Here is an 18,707-nt window from a genome sequence, read left to right as displayed (position 1 = left end):
CATCCAGAAGGCAGAACTAAGGGCCTGGGTGGGGAAAGCCAAGAGCCTAGAGAATGAAGCAAACAGTCAGGGATAATTATTCCAAAGCTTTAAAAGCCAATGGAGTTGGTACAGCTAGATGCCAAAACTTCTTTGGACTGATAAGTTATTTGTACCTTCTTTTTTTAACTCAAATGCCTATAACTGTCATCTTATGCCTGTCCAACTATTGTGTGTTGACAGTGTAGGACACGTAACTTGTCTCTTTAGTTTCACAGGTCCATGAATAATGAAGAATTGTGTCCAGAATTAATTATACCCAGGAGCTTCATCAACACCTGGTTTAGATGATGATATTTTGGACTTTTGAGCTGATCATGTTTAGATGAGATTTTTGGACTTTGAACTGATGGTATATAGAGAAAAGACCCTTGAGAACCTTTGAGGGGCATGTGTTTTGCATGTGTGACAGATGTGGATCATTGGGAGCAAGGGGTGGACAGTAGCAGCTAGAATTCTGCCCCAGTGACTCTCAGTCTTGTACAATTGTCTTGTTTTTGAGTGTGACAGGATCCTGTAAATATGAAATATCAGCCCAATGAGTATGTTATGTTATATATCAAAAGGGGAATAATCCAACTAGACTCACAAACTTTAATTGGATGAGCCTTTAAAAAACAAAGAGTTTTCCCTGGCCCGTGGCAGCAGAGGGATAAATAAAGTTAGAGGGATTTAAACTCAAGGGAAATTCTCCTACTGGACTCAAAGTCTTTTGTTACTGTCATGTTGCAAGAGGGCCTATGAGAAGCAATGGCCTCCAGGTGGATGGCAAGGAAACAGGGACCTCAGTCCTACAATCACAAGAAAGTGAATTCTGCCAACAACTTGAATGAGCTTTGAAGCAGACTGATTGCTCCTTAGTTGAGCCAACAGTGGAGAATGTAACCCACTAACACTTTGACTTCGAGACTCTGAGCAGGGAGCCCAGCTCTGCTATGCCAGATGTTGACAGAACTATGAGCTAATAAATGGCTATCATTTTAAGCCACTAAGTTTGTAATAATTTATTATAAAGCAAGAGAAAACAAATACAATTCATAAATATTTGTGGACTATTTCAATGTGAGTATGTCCCATATAAGTGGAACTCAGTTACTATTCATCAGTTGCTCATTATCTTATTAGTTATGATGAATCAACCACTAACAATTCACATATCTCAGCTTTAAAACTCAATCAAATCAAACACTTATATTTTCCTTGAACCCCCAACAGAGATTCTACTTCATTATATTAATCACAGCAATGCAACTGAAACAAATTAGAGTTTTATAGGCAAGAAATTTCATGAGGAACTTAGATGATAACAGAACAAGACAGGACAAGAACGGTTGGTGCAGATAGAAGATGGGTTGGCAGGCACTGCGAGTCATGTGGGTAGGGCAGGCAGGCTGTAGATAAGCCCAAGAGAAGATGCAGCCTAAGAAGACTAGCATCCAGGACTCAGGCTCTAGATAAGAGGTCCAGGAAACAGACTTAGGGTACCAGCAACAAGAAGGGACTTGAAGCCAGGTGTATTAGTCTGTTTTCATGCTGCTGATAAAGATATAGCCAAGACTGGGTAATTTATAAAGAAAATGAAGTTTAATGGACTCACAGTTCCATGTGGCTGGGGAGGTCTCACAATCATGGCAGAAGACAAAAGGCACATCTTACATGGAGGCAGACAAGAGAGAAAGAGAACCAAGTGAAAGGTGTTTCCTGTTATAAAATCATCAGATCTCTTGAGATTTATTCACTACCATGAGAATAATATGGGGGAAACCACCCCCATGATTCAATTATCTCTAACTGGGTCCCTCCCACAACACATGGGAGTTATGGTAGCTACAGTTCAAGATGAGATTTGGGTGGAGACACAGCCAAATCCTATTAGCAGGCCAACTCAAACTGATCTCAGCATATTGAAAGATTAGTGCTGAAAGGAGGAACATATAACCCACCTTGCAGGGAGTTTGACAGGTAATATTTTAAATAATTCCTTTTCCAAGGAGTTCAACAGGTGGTGCTTTAAATAATTCCTTTTCCAATAGAGTAATGTTTTCTAAAGTGTGGTCCCTGTATCAGCCATAGCAGCATTACCTATGAACTAGGAAATGTAAATTCTCTAGCCTAACTGAGACTTAAGGAATCAGAAACTCTTAGGGGTGGGGCTCAGCAAGTTGTGTCTTAGCACATTCTCTGGGTCATTTTGATATGCAATAAAGTTTGAGAACCACAGCAAGCATTTTCACCTTTATCTTCTACTGATAAGCATCTTGAGATCCACAGAAACAAGTAAATTAGTCTAGATACAGCTCCTTCTGTTTTCACACGAGAGCCTGTTTATCAGGACATGTGGAGGGGAGCAACAGCCTCCAAATGTTGCTCATCTTGCTTTTCATCCTGGGTATATCATAAAGCAGAGAGAGTTTTGTGCCTGTCTTGGGTCAGTGGTTCCCTTTATAATCTAAGTATTATCTTAATTTCTTTTTCAGAAATGTCATTTACTAAAATACTTTTATTGTGTCTCCTTGACTTTTTCCTATGTAGTTTTATTTTTTAGCTAGTAATCCAGAAACTTATTGCAGCTCTTTTTATCCCTACACTTATGTCTACATGGTTTATTATCAGTTTTCAACTGGCCACATGGCATTCAAATATTTCTAGAACTGAAACACAACTGAAGTTCATTTATGACTTATTATCTGTACATTAAGATGCTATTACCAGGATCTTTTAAAATCTTTTAAAAATATATAAATATGAATAGATACTAAGAGAAACCCAGGACAGTCAAAATATTGTTTTCATTTAATTTACATTTTTTTCCTTCATGAACAGTCATATTGCAAAAAAATGACTTTTTAAAAAAGTAAATATAACTGGGATTTGATTGCCAAAAGTTAATTGTAGAATGACTAAAACATAGGTAGAAATTATCTTTTATTTGTACCACGATGAAGAATATAACCAGTGTAAGACTATACCTTTTGAGGAAACATGTTTCTGCTCTTTTGTGGTATTCTCAGTCTAACTTCCTTGAATCATCCAAAGAGAACTATAGAACTTCCCCATTGAGGACCATTAATAGGAACAAAAAAATTTTATTTCCTTTATATTAAAGTACCATCACCTTATTGACTTTAAATCTGAATTTCGAACTAAGGCAATACATATAGAAAAGAAGATGTGCATTTTATATTGTTGTACTTTTCAATGAAAGGAAAACAAAAATGACAGTCCTTGACATTCAGAATCTCACCTTACACTAGGCCATATTATTCTCCTATTAGGCATAAACCATCACATAGAATACTAACTGCAGACAAGATTACTCTAAGACCCTGATAAAACAAGACAAAATAAGGACTCTTCATAATTTTGTCTATGCACAGAAAAAAATACAAAGTCAGCATGCAACCCACAAAATATAAAATGTCTCCTCTCTTGGCCAGAATAATTGACTACTACTTATTAGCCAATTGCAACTTTATGATCATTCTAACCTCCTCTCCCTATAAATAAGATTTATTGATATACCCAACATACTATTGACCCTGCTTTCTTACACTCTAATCTAGAACAAACCCTCACGACTTCAGACCATTCCCCAAATTACCCTGCCAAAGTCCAACCCTATAATGGGTTCCTTCTCATACTCTTTTACTGAGGTGCTCCATGGTTTCCCATGGTGTATGTTCTCCCTCTCTGCAACAGGTAATAAACCCACCTTGTTCAGTTACAGATGTGCTTTCAGTGGTGAATTGTAAGCTATTTGAATTTTTTTTATGAAAGTTTATTTCATGTAGATGTCTATAATCCTTTAATATACGTTATAAAACTTGAATAACTTGAGTGGATCTGCAAAGCTAATTAATGATTGATCCAGCAGCTCATCTAGTAGTTCAATGTTCTGTGCTAACTCACCTAGCTATTACTTGGCATTATGTTTAATCTCTTGAGAAGTCAAACAGCATCAACTATTTGATTTATATATTACTTATATGCTTAGATTTGGTAAATTTAGAAATGGTGATTGGTATAGTTTGAGTATTTGTCCCTGTGAAATCTCATGTTGAACTGTAATCCCCAGTGTTGGAGGTGGGACCTAATGGGAGGTGTGTGAGTCACGGGGGCAAATCCCTCATGGCTTGGTGCTATCCTTGTAATAGTGAGTGAGTACTTGTAAGGTCTGCTTTTTTAAGTGTGTGGCACCTTCCCCCAGCCCCTAGCTATTGCTTTCATCATGTGATGTGTCTACTCCTGCTTCATCTTCTGCCATGAGTAAAAGCTCCCTGGCCAGGCACAGTAGCTCATGCCTGTAATCACAGCACTTTGCGAGGCCAAGGCAGGCGGATCATGAGGTCAGGAGTTTGAGACCAGCCTGACCAACATGGTGGAACCCTGTATCTGCTAAAAATACAAAAATTAGCCAGGCATGGTGGTGTGTGCCTGTAGTCCCAGCTACTTAGGAAGCTAAGGCAGGAGAATCACTTGAACCCAGGAGGCAGAGGTTGCAGTGAGCTGAGATCACACCACTGCACTCCAGCCTGGCGACAAAGTGAGACTCCATCTCAAAAAAAAAAAAAAAAAAAAAAAAAAAAAAAGCTCCCTGATGCCCTGATGCCTCCTTAGAAGCCAAGCAGATGCTGGCACCATGCTTGTACAGCCTGCAGAACCATGAGCCAGTTAAATATCTTTTCTTTATAAATTACTCAGTCTCAGGTATTTTTTTTTTTTTTTTTGAGATGGAGTCTCGCTCTGTCGCCCAGGCTGGAGTGCAGTGGCGCGATCTCGGCTCACTGCAAGCTCCGCCTCCCGGGTTCACGCCATTCTCCTGCCTCAGCCTCCCGAGTAGCTGGGACTACAGGCGCCCACAACCGCGCCCGGCTAATTTTTTGTATTTTTAGTAGAGACGGGGTTTCACCGTGGTCTCGATCTCCTGACCTTGTGATCCGCCCGCCTCGGCCTCCCAAAGTGCTGGGATTACAGGCGTGAGCCACCGCGCCCGGCCTCAGGTATTTCTTTATAGCAATGCAAGAACCGCATAACAAAGGAAGTTGGTACCAGAAGGGGGGCATTACTATAAAAATACCTGAAAATGTGGAAGCGACTTTGGAACTGGGTAACAGGCAGAGGTTGGAAGAGTTTGGAGGGCTTAGAAGAAGACAGGAAGATAAGGAAGTTTGGAACTTCTTAGAGACTGGTTAAATGGTTGTGACCAAAATGGTGATAGTGATATGGACAGTGAAATCCAGGCTAATGAGGTCTCAGATAGAAATGAGGAACTTATTGGGAACTGGAGCAAAGGTTACTCTTACATCTTAGCAAAGAACTTGGCTATATTGTGTCCATGTCCTAGGGATCTGTGGAAGTTTGAACTTGAGAGCAATAACCTAGGGTATCTGGCAGAAGAAAATTCTAAGAAGCAAAGTATTTAAGATGTTCATGGCTGTTTCTAACAACGTATGCTCACATGCAGAAGGAAAGAAATAACTTTAAGTTGAAAGTTATATTTAAAGGAAAAGCAGAGTATAAAAGTCTGGAAAATTTGCAGCCTAGCCATGTGGCAGAGAAAGAAAAAGCTTTTTCAGGAGAGGAATTCAAACACACTATGGAGCAACCACTTGTTAGGGAGATTTGCATGATTAAAAAGGAGCCAAATGCTAATAACTGAGATAATGGGGAAAAGGCCTTGAAGGCACTTCAGAGATTGCAGAGGCAGCTCCTCCCATCTCAGGCCCTGAGGTCTAGAAGGACTGAATAGTTTCCTGGACGAGGGCCAGGGCCAGGGCCAGGGCCCTGGTATACTGTACAGCCTTGGAACACTGCTTCCCATATCCTTGCCACTCTGGGTCCAGCCTTGGTTCAAAGGACTCCAGATATAGTTCATGCTGCTGCTTCAGAGGGTGCCCGATATAAGCCTTGGCAGCTTCCATGTGTTAAGCCTGTGTGTACACAGAATGCAAGAGTGAAGGCTTGGCAGCCTCTGCCTAGATTTCAGAGGATGTATGGAAAAGCCTGGGTGTCTAGGCAGAAGCCTGATGTGGGGCAAAGCCCTCATGGAGAACCTCTAATAGGACAGTGCAGAGGTGAAAGGTGGGGTTGGAGCCCCCATACAAAGTCCTCACTGGGGCACTGCCTAGTGGAGCCATGGGAAGGGAGCCACTATTCCCTAGATCCCAGAATGATAGAGACACTGGCAGCTTGCACTCTGCACCTAGAAAAGTAGGCACTCAACAACCTGGGAGACCGGCTGTGGGGTCTGAATCCTGAAAAGCCACAGGGGCAGGGCTGCCTAAGGCATTGGGAGCCCATTTCTTCCACCAGTGTGCCTTGTATGTGGGACATGATATCAAAGGAGATTATTTTGGAGCTTTAAGATTTAATGACTGCCTTGCTGGGTTTCAGACTTCATGGAAACTGAAGCCCCTTTCTTTTGGCCTATTTCTCCCTTTTGGAATGGGGATGTTTACTCAATGCCTGTACTCTCATTCTATCTTGGAAATAAATAACTTGGTTTTGATTTTACAGGCTTATAGGTAGAAGGAACTTGCCTTGTCTCAGATGAGATTTTGGCTTTGGACTTTTGAGTTAATGCTGGAATGAGTTAAGTCTTTGGGGGATGACTGGGAAGGCATGATTATATTTTGCAATGTGAGAAGGACATGTGATTTTGGGGGCCAGGGGTGGAATGATATAGTTTGAATATATGTTCCTGCCAAATCTCATGCTGAATTGTAATCCCTAATGTCGAAGGTGGAGCCAAATGGGAGGTATTTGGGTCATGGGGGCAGATCCCTTTTAGCTTGGTGCTATCCTTGCAATTATTAGTAAATATTCACGAGATCTAGGTAAGTAAGTGACACCTTCCTGACTGCTCCTGCTCCTGCTTTACCTTCTGCCATGAGTAAAAGCTCCCTGAGGCTTCCCCAGAAGCTGAGCAGATGCTGGAGCCATGCTTGTACAACCTACAAAACTATTAGCAAATTAAACCTCTTTTCTTTACAAATTACCCAGTCTCAGGTATTCTTTATTGCAGTACAAGAATGCCTTACTAGTAATGATCAAAAGCTACAAAATAAACACCATGCTTAGAAGACTTTGACGAAGAATATTACAATAGCCTCTATTATTAAGCAGTTACTATATGCCAGTATTATACTTAGTGCTTTACGTAATTTAGCTCATCTAAAACTCAGTACATTTTATTTACCTACGAGTAACAGAATGTTCAATTAAAAGTGGTTTAAATACTGAAGAAAATTTGCTGTATCACGTAATTCCATGATATTACTGGCTCAGTGATGTCAAAAAGGATTCCTTTACTTACATTTTTCTGCAGCTTATCCTCAGTGTGTTTGTGACATCTCATTTTAGATTGCAAGTTGGCTAGAGTAGTATCAGGTTTCACATGACCATATGTAATGAAAGTAGATTTCTAGCATCTTTTTTTATTAGAGAGGAAATGTTTCTCCTGATGATTTCTCCCTTCAGACCCCATTGACCAGGACTATGAAATGTTGTATTCAGGCCCTAACTGCAAGAGCAACTGGGATCATGAGAATCTGGAATTTTCAGCCACAGTAATTGGAGGTGAGCTCCATTGGCAAGGAGAAAGGAGGGCAGGAGGGGTAACTCTTAAGTAGGAAGCCAACAGCATCATGCATAGGTGCTACCATTGTCCTCATTTTACAAAAGAGAAAACTGAAGCTTAGAGAGGTTATGTAATTTACCAACAATTACTCAGCTAGAACATGTGGTATTAGAATCCAAATTTAGCTCTGTAGAATTCCAATGCCCAAACTCTTTAAGGACTTAGACTCCAAGTCAGATGGACCCAGGTTTGTATCTCGACTATGCCTCTTTTCATTGATGACCCTGATTTTTTATTTGTAAAAATAAATTATTGTATTATCTGTTTCATTGGAATATGGTGATGATTAAATTCATAATGTATATGTAGATATAAAGTCCTGGCCCTGATATTACTGCTGTCATCATCATCAATCAGCAGGAGCAACATTATTACCCCACTCCACTGGATGAAATTTCTAGGTCATCGTTCAGAGTCCAGTTGTTTTTTCCCATCTTTCATAACACGCGGTATATGGAATTTACTTTGTTACTATGGCCATACTCTTACTTGGATTTTTTCACTCATATAGCTCCTTGAAGGCAGGAACGATGTCTTATTTATTTTTATATCTTCAGCCTCTTATACAATGAATGATGCATAGTATGTGCTCAATAAAATATTTTGGCATGAAGCTGTAGGTGAGGGTAGGAATAGCAATATAGTGCAACAACTGGGAGCTATACATTCTATTCTCAATGTTAGAGAAATCATCACATTCCAGAAAAACATTTGATTACAAATATATTACACAGGAAGGTCTATAATGACAGACTTAGTATTTAAACAGCTATGTATTTTCTTTTTTTTTTTTTTTTTAGACAGAGTTTCCCTCTTGTCACCCAGGCTGGAGGGCAATGGCACGATCTTGGCTCACCGCAATCTCTGCCTCCTGGGTTCAAGCAATTCTCCTGCCTCAGCCTCCTGAGTAACTGGGATTATAGGCATACACCAGCACGCCCAGGTAATTTTTATTTTCAGTAGAGACAAGGTTACTCCATGTTGCTCAGGCTGGTCTCGAACTCCCGACCTCATATGATCCTCCTGCCTCGGCCTCCCAAAGTGCTGGGATTACAGGTATGAGCCACCACACCTGGCCAACAGCTATATATTTAAAAAAAATTTTTTTTTAAATAAAGTAAGGTGTCAACTTGAATTTTCAGTTCAAAGTAGTTCATTGTCCAAGTCTCCAGAAAAATCCATGTGTATTAAAAACCGAAATAGTTTAAAAATTCGGGAATAACATTTTAAAATTCAGCAATAAAATACTTCTTGGAATAAGAGGAAAATGTCTTCTAGAAAACTTTCAAATAAAACCAAACTTAAAGGAAATGTGCATTTCTTAAATTTGATTTCAAGTTCTCAAGTTTCCTTGTGTCTGAGGGTAGGAAACATAACTCCTCAGCACAGGATTAATAGCAGCTGGCTTATAATACTCACCCTGAGAGCAAATACATGCACTGTGGGAAGCAGATGCTGCTCTCGCTGAAATAGATATTTCAGTGGCAGTTAAAACAGGGCAGACATATTGATGTCCTCATCTGCTCATCATCCATATCACAATCATGGAATTAACTTTTCTTTTTGCTAATTTATAGGTGGTTAAAGATTTCTTTGACGGTAAAAGTACAATGGATGATTTCTCTTTTCTGTTACTTTGTTTTACAACAAGTGTATAGTCATGCTACTGGCAAATAATAAAACTGTCCAATAATTTCTTTCAAACTATGCACACTTAATTTTACTATCGTGCTTCTTTAAAAAAATTCTACAAGTCACTATTTTTAAAGTTATATATTTACATATCAGTCATTCATTAATGAATCTATAATTTCAATAAGAGTTTCTTTAGGAAGAGTAGCTGTATCATAAATAAAGTGAAGAAAACATCCAGCATTTGTAGGCTGCTCTGATTTGGGAAAATACTGTATTTTTAAACTACCAATATACCTCTTATGCCTGTCATTCAAACACAACCTTGTTATGCAGCTAACTTTTTAGGATTTCATTATTTAGATATAAAATAATACTGTTTCTTGTAGAAAGGTTGGAAAGTACAACAAAACAGAAGGAAAAAAAATAATTGCCCACAATCCAACCCTTGCAAATGGCTAATATTAACATTTTAGTTTACTACCTTCTTGTCTTTTTTCAAAGCATATGTAATATACACATTCAACTTTTTAAAATGAAGTCAAGTCATGTTAAATATATTTTTGGTTTCTTGTACTTTTACTTAACATTATAGTTGGAATTTTTTTTTTTTTTTTTTTGAGACGGAGTCTCGCGCTGTCGCCCAGGCTGGAGTGCAGTGGCCGGATCTCAGCTCACTGCAAGCTCCGCCTCCTGGGTTCACGCCATTCTCCTGCCTCAGCCTCCCGAGTAGCTGGGACTACAGGCGCCGCCACCTCGCCCGGCTAGTTTTTTGTATTTTTTAGTAGAGACGGGGGTTTCACCGTGTTAGCCAGGATGGTCTCGATCTCCTGACCTCGTGATCCGCCCGTCTCGGCCTCCCAAAGTGCTGGGATTACAGGCTTGAGCCACCGCGCCCGGCCAATAGTTGGAATTTTTTTGTCAATAAATATTTATAAAAAAACTTTTGAATCACTGAAAGGCATTTCAAGATAAAGATTACTGTAATTTAACCAAATCTTCACCTGTGGGCATTTACATCATTTCTAATTTTTGTTATTATGTTAAAAATAATATAAGCACATGTATACAATGCTTTCTTCATATCTCTAATTTTCTGGCTTTGGAAGGGAATTATTCAAATATATATTTTTAAGGTTCTTAATATTTTTAAATTAAAAATGTTTACTATTAACTTTAGAGACATAGCCACAATACAGTGTCAAAATGTTTTGCTGAAGTCATAAAGTAAAAACTATTGGTGCACTAGTGCAAGGCCTGCTTTAAACACTTGGCACACATAACATATACAAAAGCTTGGCATTTTTGTTAAAAGCACCCAGAGATGGCACATCTGTGTTGCCCTTTGGCATAAGAGGTCCCTAGATAGAAAGACACAGCAACATAAAGATATAAAATCTCTTTAAGCTAAGCTATAAATGGAATGCAGCCCTAATAAAAGGATTTTTATCACGATATAAGCATATTTATATTAATATATTAAAATTAATATTTCACATTCATATGCAATAGTAAGCAAGCATAGAAGTAGAAAATTTTGAAACTGAAGAACAATAAGGGTAAATAAGCTTTCTCAGATACTAAAGCATATTATAAAGCTTAGGAAAAAACTCAGATAAAAGAAAAACTGATAAATTCTGCTACTTACAAATAAAAAATATCTCCATGGGGAAAAAAACTAACATAAGCAACATTTAAACCTGCACTATGAAAAATATCTGCAAATCACAGACAAGGGCTAATTTATCCAACATATAAAGAGATCCTATTCTTAGGAGCACCTATTCATAAATAGTTATATAAAGACCAATAATCCAAAAGAAACTTAGGCAAAGGGTATATACAGATATTTCACAGAAAAGGGAATACCAGTGGCTCTTGAACATATGAAAAGATGTTCAACTTTGCATCTTAAAAAATGCTGTTTAAAACCCTGGTGAGACACTGTTTTTTACCTTTAGACTGGCAAAGTTTGGTGACACACTCTTCTAAGGCTCTGGGAAAACCGGCACTTTCATATAATGCTGCTGGGAATGTAAATTGATGCAACTTCTGTGGAGTATCTATAAAAATTTCATATACACATGCTCTTAACCCAGCATGTTTACTTCTAGGCTTTTATCTTACTGATATATTCATTTATACATGTGCAAAATTTCACACATACAAGGTTACTTGTTACAGAGGCACTGTAGTATCAAAAGACTGGAAACAATATAAAGAGCCATCCATCAATGGATACCGGTTAAAATAAGTTATGATACATTGAAACAACTGAGTACCAGGCAGTCAATAAGAAGAACGAAATGAAGAAGCTCTTCATGCATTGGTATGGGATGACCTCTGAGATAGATGGGGATGGGTAGATTTGTATATATGTACATATGTTATTGATTGTATATGCATAAGGCATCTTGGCAGAACTCAAAAGGAGCTGGTAATAGTAAATGGCTTTGAGAATGGAAACAGGGTTGCTGCATTGTACTCTTTGAATTTTGAGGCATTTGAATATGTTAACTATTTTTAAAAATTAAATAGAATTAAATTAAATGTTTTAAGTTGAATAGACCCTTACAACCACAAGAAATAGCTTGGGTCCTAATGGGGCAGTCCAAAGAAGAATAAAAGAAATATCTCAGCAAAAGGCTAATAAAATAACCAGGACCTATTGTTCCCCTAAGTCCTCAGTTGTTAGGTAGTCTGAATTCTCTACTTTCCATGCCAACCATGTAGCAGGGCACTAACCAGTGCCAGAATTTCCTTGGCAGTGAAAATCAGGCCTAGAGCTGTCCTCACCTCCCTCTTCTTGTTGCTAGCAACAGAGTAGCTACTACAGCACACACATAGAACTGACCAGTGAATGAATGGCTGGGAGCCTTCCAGTTCTGGGCAAATATAAAACTCAGGGAAACAAAGAAAGTATTGGAGTCGCTGGGTCAGTGATTACAGATCCTTATGTCACCCCCTTTAGAACACCAGCCCTGAGTTTTCTCTCAGCTGTGTACCAGTGACTGGATGCCTGACTGCATCAGCCACTGCGACGAGAAGGAGGCAATTAGATGAAGCCCACTATAAGATGGAGCTCATCCTTACAGAGATCTTTTCTTTATGTATTTTTTAAGTTAAAAGCAATAAACGTATTCTTAAGGGGTAGATGGATTGTTCTTTGGCTTTAGGCAAATGTATTAGAGGAAAGTAACACATATGGTCTTGAAGGGGAAAAATAGGGCAACTATCAAGATCTGGATCTAATTGCTTAACTAGTCTCTTAGCAGTCAGCCTTGAATAATAGGCAAGGTCAAGATGAAAGCAACTTCTAAGAATGCCTTACTCCTTCTGTCCTAAGTACTTTATCTCTATTAACTCACTTCCTTTCCAGAACAACTCTGAGGTAGTCATTTCTATGATTTCCACTTTACAAATCGAAAGCATAGAAAGATTAACTAAATTTGACCAAAGTTACCCAACAAATAAATGGTACAACTAAAATTGAACCCAAATAATGGTGCTGCACAGGCTGTACTCGCATCAAAACATATAGCATTCAATATCACAGTAGTTTTACATAAAATCTAAGCATGAAACATAATTTTTGCTAGATCTATTCCACTCTGAAACTCACAAATCACAGTGTATGTAAATGTCTGCATTCATTTCCTTTTTTAAATGCTTCCTATATTGCTGAACATCTTTGTTCTGAAACACAGAAAAGATGCACATGATTTTATGCATCCAGGAGCTAAGCAACACATTTTTCCTGAAATAAACACTAGTCCCACTTATTATGTCCCCCACTTTTCTTCTTCCCTCTAAATCAAAGCAGTGTTTCATTTAACATATGCATCATCTAGTATGAGCAAATACAGTACATAAAGCAAAACAAAACAAGAGTACTTGGCGACCCTCTAAATTATCATGCCAAACATAGTGGACTTCTTGTTCAGAGCTAAATGACACTGACATCCTCCTCTCACCCTAGACATAGACAGGGTGTACTAAGAGAGCATCATTTCCATTTCCAAAGGTCATGGAGTTTGTGACAGAATAGTGCTTAGTGATGCTTGTTCAAAAGCTGAAGTGAAGAAAGTACAACAAAAGGAGGGAAGCATTTTAGAACTGGCAGAGACCTTAGTTCTCAGAGCTCAGAAAAAAATCATACAGCTAGAAAAATGTTAGAAGTCAGCTACCGCAATACTTTGAATCTTCTGGAGGAAAGTGAAGATTAGAAAAGTTAGTTCCACAGCAGCACAGTGGAATTAGGACACATAGTTCCTGAGACTCTCTGTCATGAGTTGTGCATACTAGGCAAAGAAGACTAGAATTATGGCAACCTCACCATGTTGCTTCTTTCTCACTTAGAAATTGCTATGGTTTTCTCTTTGTACTGCTGACCTCTCCTAATTTCTCCACCATGAGAAAAGCAGACAGGTACATTGAGAAGCACCATTATGAAGCCTAAGACCCACCAGGCTTTGGAGCCAGGCCACTGGATATTTCAATGACTCCATCATCTACCAGCCTGTATCTTGGGTGTATTACATTTCCAGCGTCTGTTTCTTGGCCCAATATTGGACACTGTACGACTAACCTTGTAGGAATCTTGGGAACACTGGAGATAATGTAAGTTAAGTGCCAAATACAGTAGATGATAAAAAATGAAACATATTATTACAAGCATATATTTCTCTACCCATTGACAGTCTTCATCTTTTTTTAATTCCTCAAATCATTGCATGTGCAGGAAATGCCTACAGCACTTAGCATGACTACAAGTGTATGCTAATTTAAAAAATAATTATGAACTTTTTCAAACATATAGGAGAGCATGGAAAATAATATACCATCACCAAAGTAAGTATCCATTAAAGATATGGAGCTGTCTTATATATTTTAAAACTTTATACAAATGTTATCAAATTGTCCATATTATTCTATAATTCACTTCTCCCCAGCATTACATCTTAGAAATTTACCCATATTCTTACATGCAGCTTTCTTAGTTATTTTCAATGCCCTATAGTATTGATGTCATGAACCTGCCATAATGTATTCCTGCGTCCTTCTACTGATGGACATTTAGATTGTTTCCCGTTATTCACCTATTACAAAGAATGCTGCATAGGCATCCTTCTCACTCATGCTCCTTTGGGTATGGGTGAGGGAGTTTCTTTGGGATACAAATCCAGAGGTAGAATTCCTAGTTTTATAAGATATGCCCATATTCAACATTACTAGTCATTGCTAAATCGTGTTTCCAAATCACTGTAGCATTTTGTTGCCACCTTTGCTTTAGAGTTTTTTAGGTTCTTTATTGAGATATATGTTACATATCGTAAAATTTACCCATTTCAAGTATACAACTCAATAGTTTTTAGTATATGTGCAGAGTTATGCAACCAGCACTACAATCTAATTTTAGAACATTTTAATGTGATAGCGTTATTTATAAATAGACATAAAACATACAGAAATCTGTGAAGCTTGTTATGTGTCCTGTCCAGTATATACATGAAAAACCTCTGGAAGGAGCTAGTTTGTAGAGGTCCCCATAAATAATAGAGAAAAACAATGTTCTTGTTTTAAACCTGTAGTTTGAGTAGGTAGCTGGAAGGAACATTTCTAATTAGATTTGGAAACTGCTTAAAGGCAGGTTCCTGTTATTTGCTAATAAAAGCATTTCTAATTATTCACCTCAGAGTAAAATGACTCAGAATTCACTTTATCTGAAAAGAAATAGAAGTGGGTTAAACCAACTAAAGAAGTGATTTCCTCAGAACAGTTCTTGCTCACGCCAGAAAGGAAGGGAGCTGTGAAGGAGTATAGATGTTGGAGTAAACAGTTGTGAGAGGAGGTTCATTGGCAAAGGAGAAGAGAGAGCAACTGTCATTCTTTTTTTCCACAAGGTAATTCGTTGATTTTTTTTTTTTTTTTTTTTTTTTTTTTTTGTGAGACAGAGTCTCACTGTATTGCCCACGCTGGAGTACAATGCAGTGGCCTGATCTCGGCTCACTGCAACCTCTGCCACCCGGGTTCAAGCAATTCTCCTGCCTTAGCCTCCTGAGTAGCTGGGATTACAAGCACCTGCCACCGCACCTAATTTTTGTATTTTTAGTAGAGACAGGGTTTCACCATCTTGGCCAGGCTGGTCTTGAACTACTGACCTCGTGATTCACCCACCTTGGCCTCCCAAAGGGCTGGGATTACAGGCATGAGCCACTGCACCTGGCCTCATTGAGCTTGTAATCAAATAATTTTCATGCTCTGAGTTATTAATTAATGGTACTTTCAAGTACTACTTACCTCAATCCAAACTTAATATGTTAATTGACAAGAAGATTGCCACATATGACACATATATACATATATATGAAAGTTGTCCTTATCCAGCTGTTAAGTGTTCAAAATCTAATAAATTTTTCTACTTGGAATCTCATAAGAAACATCAGGTCCATGGACACCACCACCACTTCTCTTGTTCATTCTTCCTAGTCATTGGCTTAAGCACATCAACTTCCAGATGCTGTGATTTCATTTCATCAAGTGCCTGACAGCTTTCTGAAATTTCCTCCTTGGCCTTCAGACCATCCACAGGTATGGAGGGTACAGTCACTTTTTGTGACAGCTCAGCAGGTGACCTAAGACCAGGCGGTGTAAGACTGAGAAGAGGAGGAAAGTCACAGAGGCAGCGCAGATTGCTCAGGGCAAACACACAGAATCCCACCTTACCAGCAATGTAAGCATGGCAACAGCTTCTCACTAGCCCTGGGACCAGCCCCAGCACACTCACGTATCAATGGACTTTCTCTACAGTTGGGAATAGCCTGACTCCACAGCATGACATGTGGTTTCTTTGCCTGCACTGAGGTTTTCTACCTGCAAAATGTACAGATAAAGGACCCAAGATCCTTTGCCTGCACTGAAATGATTCTCCTGAATTAGATACTAATATTGAGCCACTCTACACCCTTTGGACACTTGGGCCTCAACTCAGATTTCCTTTGCAACAAGACTGTGGAAACCACTTTGATCTCTTTCTTGTAGGGTCCTTTGCTGGGCAGACAGATAACTCAGTGAAATCTAGTCTACGTATTTCTTCCTGGAGAGGAAGTGATTAAGCTTTTCAGGCTGGAACAACATCCATCATCAGGAACTGGGATTGAGCCTTAGGAATGAGCTGTTGCAAATGAGAGGGCCCAGGGAAGTTATTTCTGTGACTAGTGATGTTATCTTCTATGCTGTGAGGTGGTTTTGCCAACCAATGCATTAGGATCTGCAAAATTGAAGGATGAGGGACTGAAGTGGAAAATATCACTGACTTGTGCTGGAAAGGGTTAACCCCAGCAAACAGCCTGTTGAATTCAAGGCGGAACTTAAGAAAGAAAGGAGCAGAGCAGACTAGTGATACTCTTACTCCCTTCTCCACTGAACCCAAGGGGAACAGTGTAACTAAACTCATACAGCCTATTCCCAAATAAGGCAAAATTATCTGGGAGTTGCTAAGCCCCAGAAAAGAGCTACATTAAATGGATTACACCCCCTGCCCTCCAAAATTAAATGAATACAAAGCTGATCCAGCATTTTTTAGTGTAAGGAGCCACAAAACTCCACTGAAGGCATCCAGGTCTGAGCCATTCTTCCTCCTAACTGGCTTCAAAGCTAGCACTCCTAGACTCCATTTTCCTACTTTTCTAGTTTATGGCCCAACTTTACTTACTTGTTAGAATCATGGCACTGTGCTCTTGCATCCTTCATGCCATCGGCTTCCTCTGCACTCATTCTCATCATTAACAGTTCACACATCTCTTGCTGATCAAGGGGGCTCCTCTGCTTTTCAGTGGCCAACTAGGGGCTGTACTGCACATGGGAACAAGGCCTGGCATCTTCCTTTGTCTTTGTCTAAAATCTGTTCCCTAAAAGTTGCGAGGTTTCCAAGGATAGGATTGTGGGTATGTAAAAATGCATATGTCTCCTCCCCGCCAACCCGTGCTGCAGATTGAATGTGTGTAGGCGATAAAAAATAGTTCTAGTAGCATAGATATGGTAGCTATATGTGAGGCACTAGCTCATTAAATCCTCAAAATAACCTTTCAGGGAGGTATTTATGATCTTTATTTTTAGATGAGGACATTAAGACTCAAAAAAGTTAGATGTCTTGCTTAAGAACATCATTTATAGAGGAAAGAGGTGGAATTCAAATCCAGGTAGTCTGACTCAGAATTGGTGTTGGAAGATGTTGGGAGGCAGGGAGGCTAGGAGGTATCCACTTAGGGTAGAGGTAGGGAGAATTTTGAAATAATGGAACCAGCTGGGAGTCAGATGGCTCTTTATTATTATTGGGTATCAACAATTTTCAATAATGCAGTGAATTTTTTTTTCCACATGGTTGGACCACTCCCATCATCTTATTAGGCTGGACCCTGTCGTGTCTGTATACGGTGTCGGACACTGGAGCAGTCAGGCTACACCTTGGAAGGGAGCTCAACTGAAATACTGAGAATGGCAGAGCAAAAAGATGGAAAGAACCTGGGATTGTTTTTTCACCTTTTCTTTTTTTTTTAATTACAAGTTGAGCATCTCTAATCAGAAAATCCAAAATCCAAAACACTTCTGGTCTCAAGCATTTTGGATAAGGGATACTCAATTTGTACATGGTAAAATATATATAACGGCCGGGTGCGGTGGCTGAAGCCTGTAATCCCAGCACTTTGGGAGGCCGAGGCGGGCGGATCACGAGGTCAGGAGATCGAGACCATGCTGGCTAATCCGGGGAAACCCCGTCTCTACTAAAAAATACAAAAAAAAAAAAAAACTAGCCGGGCGAGGTGGTGGGCGCCTGTAGTCCCAGCTGCTCGGGAGGCTGAGGCAGGAGAATAGCGTGAACCCGGGAGGCGGAGCTTGCAGTGAGCTGAGATCCGGCCACTGCACTCCAGCCTGGGCGACAGAGCGAGATGCTGTCTCAAAAAAAAAAAAAAAAAAATATATATATATATATATATATATATATGTAAAAAACATAAAATCTATCATTTTAGCCATATTTAAGTGTACAATTCAGTGGTATTAAGTACATTTCACAATGTTGTGTATCATCACCATTACCCATCACCACCTCCAACAGAAACTCTTGTACCCATTAAACAATTGCTCCCTATTCCTCCCTCCTCCCAGCCCCTAGTAACCTCTATTCTTTCTGTCTCTGTGAATCTGCCTCATATAAGTGGAATCATATAATATTTGTCCTTTTGTATCTGGCTTATTTTACTTAGCATAATGTTTTCAAGGTTCACCCATGTTATAACATGTATCAGAATTTCATTCCTTTTTAGAACTCAGTAATATTTCAGTATATGACTGGGTTTTTAATGACATCTTTGAGCCCCTGTACCTTGGTGAACCT

At 39.2% G+C, this 18,707-nt stretch overlaps 1 protein-coding gene across 1 annotated transcript in view; it reads left to right on the top strand.

Moving 5' to 3' along the window:
• Positions 1-18,707, top strand: part of COMMD10 (COMM domain containing 10) — a 971,919-nt gene that overhangs the window by 153,436 nt on the left and 799,776 nt on the right. The gene's annotated exons all lie outside the window — the stretch shown is intronic.

Source organism: Macaca thibetana, chromosome 6 (assembly GCF_024542745.1).
Source record: "Macaca thibetana thibetana isolate TM-01 chromosome 6, ASM2454274v1, whole genome shotgun sequence".
NCBI classification, from domain to species: Eukaryota; Metazoa; Chordata; class Mammalia; order Primates; family Cercopithecidae; genus Macaca; species Macaca thibetana.
This window is presented reverse-complemented; position numbering and strand designations above follow the sequence as displayed.